Below are 6,948 nucleotides of genomic sequence, written 5' to 3' on the forward strand. Positions count from 1 at the left end.
AAATTCCAAAGAAATGTATAAAATTTCATATTTTATGGGTAATTATTTCGCTAAAAGCGACCTTGAAGTTTCACCTGGTTTTAGTGTGTTCTGCTTAACAGGTCACCTACAATTTTTCACAAGCGAAAAAATGCAAATTTGCATATAACTCACAGCAAGCCCTGTGAGTTATATGAAGACAATTTTACTTTCAGTTAAATTGTCGTCGATGGTCTTTTACTTTGACCATACATGCATTAACACATATATATGTATAAATATAAATATATTCTAATCACTTTCCTCTTACAGTGGGTGACTCTAGATGCTGTGGATGTTATGTACACAGGAAGTTCGTCCTTAATTGATCGGTTAATTGATAAAAGTAATGGAAAAGTATGTGACCTGTTATTTTGCTGTAAGAAAATTCATAGAATATTTAGTAAGAGAATAAGACAAATAGAAACCAACTGCAATCAAACTGAAAACTAACACAAATATATCTTTTTTTAAGTAATTAACATGTTTATAAAAGGGATTGTGTTAAGTTTTACTATGAATAACATTTTTCTCATTCTTCTCAGCGCTTGGTAAATAAAGCTTAAAGTATTTTCTTCCGTTGTTTATTGTTACTTATTTTCATCTGTATTTTACTTTGCTCCTCTCCTCTGAACTCAGTTTTTTCTGTGCTTTGATCTGTACTTACATTTTATAACTCGATCCTGCAAAAGCTATTTTTTATTGTCGAAATTTTCTTTTGTCTTATTACACGTAATTATTGATTTTATTTCCAAGTGTTCATAGATGAAAACGTTACTGAATCAATTTATCATTATTTAGAATTAGTTGCAAAATATGTTCTTTGCAACAAAATATACTTCCTCTGTCCAGTCATTAATAATGCATTCGTTCTAGTCACTATGACTTGTGCAGTTACCAATACAAAAGAGTAAATGGTGCTCTGCATATATAAATGTAGTTACGTATGCACAGAATGGTCCTAACTATGTCATTGCCTTTTCATTGACTTACAGACTACAGTATATATATATATATATATATATATATATATATATATATATATATATATATATATATATATATATATACATACATACATATACATATATATATATATATATATATATATATATATATATATATATATATACATACATATGTATATTTTATATATATATACATACATATATACATATGTATACATATATATATTTTTTATGGGTGTGTATGTTAATATGTGAGGATGTTTATATCTACTTATGTTGATATACGGAGATGGCACTTTGATACTCCTTGTTTTATCAGAAGGGATGGCTCAAGATGACAATAACCTTCGATTCTCAATAAATCGTTTTAGGACAAAGTTGTTCGGCACAAGCTTTTCATCTTGGTTGTGAACGCCCCCAGTCTACTACCTTCCAGGAGCATAATTGATTGCTTAGGTCAACGGGAACTCCATGTGCTTTTCAGGGAAAGTGGCCCAAATCGTTTCCTTCCATGGGATAGAGGTTTCGCTGCTGATGCGAAAGATTTTAATCACTAAACTACGTAGACAATTTTGTACAACATACCTGAATACACACACACACACACACACACACACACACACACACACACATATATATATATATATATATATATATATATATATATATATATAAATATATATATATATATATATATATATATATATATATATATATATATATATATATATATATATATATATATATATATATATATATATATATATATATATATATATATATATATATATATATATATATATATATATATACATACACACTGGTGTATGTGTGCGCGTCGGAAAAAAGGTGGTGGAAGCGTACGAGTACACGAGAATTCCCTTTACTTACTTCGTGCTCCAATCATAACTACATCTTAAATTGCTTCCTTTTGTTTTGTAAATTTTCATAATTCTTACCTCTCAGCATTTTATCTGTATGCAAGGTCAGTGACAGAAGTATACTTTCCCATCAACACTATTGCGGACAAAGATAACCGAGGGTTGGCATGTTTGTGGAGTGTTGCACAGCGGTCTTAAATGTGAGAGAAAGTTGAAATATTGCGGAATTGGTAAGTTGAAAATGCTTCCATTTCTTCTGAATTCGGTGCGAACATGAAAAAAGATCATGTAATAAGAGAAATTAACAAAAAACAATAACAAAAACAAGAATATGGCACACCTCCAAAAAAATCCTAATCTCCCCCATGAACTTCGCCTTTAGCTATAGCAATGGTTTTAGATCTGCAGTGCACATTTTATCTCCAAGCAATCTGACAATCTAAACTGAGAACACTTACCAACGACAATTTGGACTCGTATCCTGATTCCAGATATGCTCTTGTAAAACCAGGAGGTTATGACAAAGCTGAAAGAAATGAAATAAATAACAGAGAGAGGAAACTTAATATCAGACTTTGCTAGCTAGTGTAATGTACCAAGAAGTGATAAGAACCAAAATAGTAAATCTTATTTTCTTTTTGCTTCATTATTAAATGTCAATTATTGAACGGCACTTTCAGGCTGATTATTAATGTAGGTTTATGTATTACCATCATCAAACTGTCATGAAAGAAGATGTTTCCAGAATTTCAACATCAAACTGAGTCATAAAGCATTACGTTTAGAACACTCTAGAAAGGAGCAAAGAGCCAAACATATTGGCAGCTCTAACCATATTGGCGAGGTGAAGCTTGAGACCAGGGCCGAGGGTCTTCTCCTTAACGATGAGGAATCATGTCGAATGATTTCAATCGTCTTTACAATTCTCCCTATTCTCTTCCCCTTCTGTCTAAGAAGCCCTACAACTTCCTTTTCATGGGGGACCACCCATCATCATCATCATCTCTCTCTCTCTCTCTCTCACACACACTCTCTCTCTCTCTCTCTCTCTCTCCCTTAAGTTAATTGTGTTATCATTACGAACTGGCCCTTGTGGTCTTGGGGTTGATCGTCTCCGCAGATACAGTTGTTTAAGGGCGAGGATCCTATCAAAATGGCCCTCTGCACAAGGAGAAGCCTAACAAGGGCTTATATACAAGGAGTCTTCTTCTTGTTCGCGTGTGTGCGCGCGCGTGTTTATGCGCATGTGTGTCATCTGGTAAAATGAGACTGATGATGGTAGTAGGTGATGCTGATCCATGTTTTGTTCTCGAGAGCTGTATCAGTTTGCCTGTTCTACAGCATGTAGATGAGGAACTTCCTGCCAGGGATTTGAAGATTATGGACAAACATGGGAAAGTCCTTCACTTTTATCTCTCCCAGTTGATCGAAACTCGATATGCAAAATATATCAACTGGTTTCAAATGGTTAACTAACTGAGAAGTAGACCTGAAACGTGTTTACAGAAAGGCCTACAAGATTAGCGGCAGATCAGACGATTGTGGAGGCGTTCCGTCCTATCATGAAATGTGGAAGTCACCGGTTCTTTTTTTTTAACTGGAAGCTAGCCGGCTTAGGTATCAACATATTATGCCTAAAACATTATTAAACTTACACGATCTTTGTTTTCCATAATATACCAGGCGCACAAAGTTTTCATTTTCTTGAATATTAACCGCAAATAACTTTGTTACTCTTCAACTCATTTATTAGATAACGTAAATTGTAAAGAAACCAACTGCTGCCCTTCACCCCAAAAAGAGGAAGATAATTGTCCATAAAACACTTATTGTCAACCAAAGGCACTAAATTCCAAACTTTTTTCTTTTGCTCTTAATTCACGTAATTACTCTCAATGAATCTATTTCATAGGCATGTGAATGATGTCTCTTTCAAAGACTTTTCTATATGTGGTGGTCATTAACAAAGTCGTTGTTTCCTCTGGGTTCAAGAGTTGCAGCTCATCTCGCAATAATTGAATTGAATTGGATATAGAATTTAGACCAAAGGCCAAGCACTGGGACCTATGAGGTCATTCAGCGCTGAAACGGTAATTGACAGTAAGAAGGTATGAAAGATGTAACAAGAGGAAAACCTCACAGTTACACTATTAATCAATTGTTAGGAGAGGGTGGAAAGTAAGCTGGATGAAAGAGAATATGAAAGGAGGTAGAGTAAAAGGAATGAAAGGAGTTGCAGCTAGGGGCCGAAGGCACGCTGCAAAGAATCTTAAGTATATGTCTACAGTGCACCGCATGAGGCCGACGGCACTACCACCCTACGGGAATCTCGCAGTAAACTCAAAATGCCTGCATCATCAGTAAACCCAAAATGCCTGCATCATCAGTAAACTCAAAATGCCTGCAACATCAGTAAACTCAAAATGCCTGCATCATCAGTAAACTTAAAATGCCTGCATCATCAGTAAACTCAAAATGCCTGCGTCATCAGTAAACTCAAAATGCCTGCATCATCAGTAAACTCAAAATGCCTGCATCATCAGTAAACTCAAAATGCCTGCGTCATCAGTAAACCCAAAATGCCTGCGTCATCAGTAAATTCAAAATGCCTGCGTCATCAGTAAACTCAAAATGCCTGCATCATCAGTAAACTCAAAATGCCTGCATCATCAGTAAACTCAAAATGCCTGCCTGCATCATCAGTAAACTCAAAATGCCTGCATCATCAGTAAACTTAAAATGCCTGCATCATCAGTAAACTCAAAATGCCTGCGTCATCAGTAAACTCAAAATGCTTGCATCATCAGTAAACTCAAAATGCCTGCATCATCAATAAACTCAAACTGCCTGCATCATCAGCATGAATCTGTCACCTCAGCTAGGAATTTAGTTGTGAGTGTATGTTCATGTTCACACTGTTGAAAAATAACAACTGAACCTGGCTATTTTTTTTATCTATAATTCAAGTATTGGTTTTCTGTGTCGAACTTCTGGAGGGAAACGAAAAGTTAGGGAAGTATGAAGAAAAGTTTTTGAGATTTGCAAAAACATTTTCTTTCGGGGTTCACATTTTATCTGCACTTATATTTTTCAATATTCAATGAAGAGGATATTCCCTAGCTCATAGATCATATTTACAAAATATTTTCTTACATTCAATCCTAATTCTCTGAAAACTGCGATAATAAATGAATCATGGAATTTGACAGCAAGTGACCAATTCATAAATTATTTATACGCACGCATTATACAAAAAAAGGTCAACGTAGTTCCCACAATACTTCTTTTTTGAGTGGCTCCCATATACTACAATACCTGTTAAAAGAGAGAGAGAGAGAGAGAGAGAGAGAGAGAGAGAGAGAGAGAGAGAGAGAGAGAGAGAGAGAGAGAGAGAGAGAGGGATTGAATCTGTATCGTTGCTTTGAGAGAAGCCTTGATAAACAGCTATGATACAAAGATAATACAGCTCCAGTAATTCCATTTTTCGCGTTTAATGGTAGTTCGGAAGCTTAACGAAACTAGCAGCAATAACATGATCAACTTGAGTCTGAGGAATTAATTGACATATCGACGGATCATATCTGCCTCTGACGACACTGGGGACTGAGAAGAAATGAGCCATTTGGTGCTTTAGTGCACGGTCTGAAATAATTGCTGGAGTAGAATAAGCCATCAACTACTATACACACACACACACACACACACACACACAACCACACACACACACACACACACACACACACATATATATATATATATATATATATATATATATATATATATATATATATATATATATATATATATATATATATATATATAATGTTACAAGATTTTTTCTCCTGGCAAGCTTAAGATTAATAATAAACAGGACATCGAGAAGACCGGAAATCATATCTTCTTTTCATTTACACCAACGTTTCGGGAATCCCTTGACATCACCAGGGCTACAAGAAAACTGATCTTTCCAATATTAAAAAATGCGCGAAAATAGCTAATATTTATAAGAAATTAAGTTGCGTAACACAACAGTTGTAACAGTTGTTACTTTTAGCTTAAAACCGCTGTGTGGTTACTATTCTACTTTTATCTTAGTGACTGTTGCGTTATGTAACTAAATCGCTTGTAAATATTAGCTATTTTAGCACATTATTTAATATTATAAAAATCAATTCTATTGTAGCCCTGATGAACAGAAAGGATTCCCGAAACGTTGGTGTAAGTAATGATATGATTCCCGGTCTTCCCGATGTCCCGCTTATTACACACACACACACACACACATGCATACACACACAAATATATATATATATATATATGGATATATATATATATATATATATATTTATATATATATATATATATATATATATATATATATATATATATATATATATATATATATATGCATGTATGTTGAAATTAACCATTTGGTGCTTTATTGCACGATGTGAAATAATTGATGGGGTAGGATGAGACATCAGCTACTGTTTTCACACACACACACATACAAACACGGGTATTTTATATATATATATATATATATATATATATATATAATATATATATTATATATATATATATAATATATATATATATATAATATATATATATATAAATATATATATATATATATATATATATATATATATATATGCTGTGTGTGTGTGTGTGTGTGTGATAACCGTGTGTGTGCATTTATATATGTATATACAGTTATACATAAATGTATATATATATATACAGTATATATACTGCATATAAATATGCAGTATGAAGCCTATATGATACTTTTCTAAGTTTAGCTACTGTTCAAAAGCCTGTTACTTCTATTTTAAAAGAAATGGAGAGCGAAATCTACACATATAATGTATAGATATGTGGGTGTTTTTCATAAAATCGCTCTTGCATTATATAGATTAGTTCAGTAAAAGCACCCATGGCCGATTCTGGCAAGATATGGTACATTCTGGCCCTTATTTGAAAAGAATAGGCTTAGCGTGAGAATAATTAATGTAACAGCAATTTCAAAATATCATTCTAGGTTTATGGAGGTGACCAATAAATGATTACAATGTGTA

The sequence above is a fragment of the Macrobrachium rosenbergii genome, chromosome 8 (genome assembly GCF_040412425.1).
Source record: "Macrobrachium rosenbergii isolate ZJJX-2024 chromosome 8, ASM4041242v1, whole genome shotgun sequence".
In the NCBI taxonomy this organism is placed as follows: domain Eukaryota; kingdom Metazoa; phylum Arthropoda; class Malacostraca; order Decapoda; family Palaemonidae; genus Macrobrachium; species Macrobrachium rosenbergii.